We start from the raw sequence: 1,963 nt of genomic DNA on the forward strand, positions 1-1,963 counted from the left end.
CCATATGATTTTTCTACGATTTATGGTGATTTTTACAAAACTGTCTATCATTTCAGAAACAAAACCGGACCAGTCTGTGAATATGAATATTTTCACACAAGTTGGAGATCGCTAAAAATTATGAGAAAATTTATGAACAAACTAGACAAACTTTATAAACTCTCAGAATTTTCGGTTTTTGATTTAGACCTTTGATGATTTTTCTATAAATTTTCTAAGAACAGTAACAGAAACGTTATTACTAGAAAAATACCATCAATTTCATTTACGCCTTGTAACTCGTTGAGCAAGGTGTATATCATTATGTAATCATATATTATTACATTATATGTCATTTTGTCTTGGTAATTAGACATACATCAGAAAACAAATGGATTTTTACCTTCACAAGTATGGTAAATAATTAATTTTTATAAACAAAGTTTACATCCGTTATACACAAACATTTGGTAAACTATGACAATTATAGTTTATGAACACTACTACTACCCTTGTTGTGATAAACTATAATAGGTATATTTTATGATACATTTACATAACAAACTATAATTTGTATTAATACTCTATTCTCGTTTAGCAGTTCCTAAATCAAAACTATTAATTATATTAGGTTCTACGTCATTTTGACCCGAACCGTCTATCGTACGACACACGCATTTCGTTTTGGGACTAATGTGAGTAATCTACCCCATATTTTATAATTTTCAATACTTTTGGGGTGTATCATGTGGTTCTAATATGTTCCAACTTCATTTTATTGTTTTATCACAATTGAGACATTGTTGGGACATTTATACGTGAGTCATTAATTGTATAACTATAGTTTGTTTACGCTACATGTACTTGTAGTGCATTACCATTTTTAGTCTAATCTCCATGACTATGTCCGTATTCTTGAGGTACGTTATGGACAATAATAGCGCTATTGGGTTGACCACCCCGCCTTGGGACGCTAAGGTGATTGATCGCACGTGGTTGAGTGTGTATGATGATTAGATGCTCCATCCTATATATATATATATATATATATATATATATATATATATATATATATATATATATATATATATATATATATATATATATATATAGGGTGAGGACTTATTGTTGTTGTTATCATTTGTTAATCAATTTTTGATTTATAAACCGTTATCTCAAATACAATTGTTTGCCGACTTCAAAAGAAAACAAATTTCAAATTATAAATGTTTCAACTTCACAAATTTTCTCTACTAAAATTAGATTACTCACCAACTCTCGTAGTTGACCTGTTTTTACCCATGATGCAGATTTGAAGAATGAAGTTGATGAAAAATAGGTTGTGCCTTAGAAATCCACAAGACTATTTAAATTTGATGTAATAAATGTTGTTCGTATTTGGATTTGTATTTGTATGTTGTGGATCTTGTTTGCATACTTACTACTTAATTGAATCTAATCATATTATAACATAGTTGTCATGAGACTTTGAACAATATATCACGCCTTGATCGATTCCGACAAGGATCGGGGTGTGACATGACTCTCCAGTTCAGATCTTCAAAATTAGTACCAGCTCTATACAAGTATTGTTCATCATCTTCTCCACCTCCTCATCTCCTTTTGTTATCAGTACCTTCTGCTTCGTGGAACTAGGTTTATTGGTTTACTGAAATAGAGGATGGAAAATATGATTTTTGCACAGATCTGGGATGTTCATGGCGGCTAGGGTTTCTTGGTGGTGATGCATCGTGTGCGCTAGGGCTTGCTTTAACATCAGATTTTTGCATCTAGTTTTGAAAACTGATTTGTGAATGTTCTTGGATAGATTTGTGCTTTTGTAATATGATTTTGAATGTTTTGTGTGCTTTAAAATCGATGAACATTCAAATATAGATTGTTGATTTATAATTTGATTTTGGTTATAAATACTTAATATTTGATGATTCATAGCTGATCAACTTTTCTTTTACAAGAAGATAAA

The sequence above is a fragment of the Lactuca virosa genome, chromosome 7 (genome assembly GCF_052849685.1).
Source record: "Lactuca virosa cultivar CGN04683 chromosome 7, Lactuca_virosa_CGN04683_v6, whole genome shotgun sequence".
NCBI lineage: Eukaryota > Viridiplantae > Streptophyta > Magnoliopsida > Asterales > Asteraceae > Lactuca > Lactuca virosa.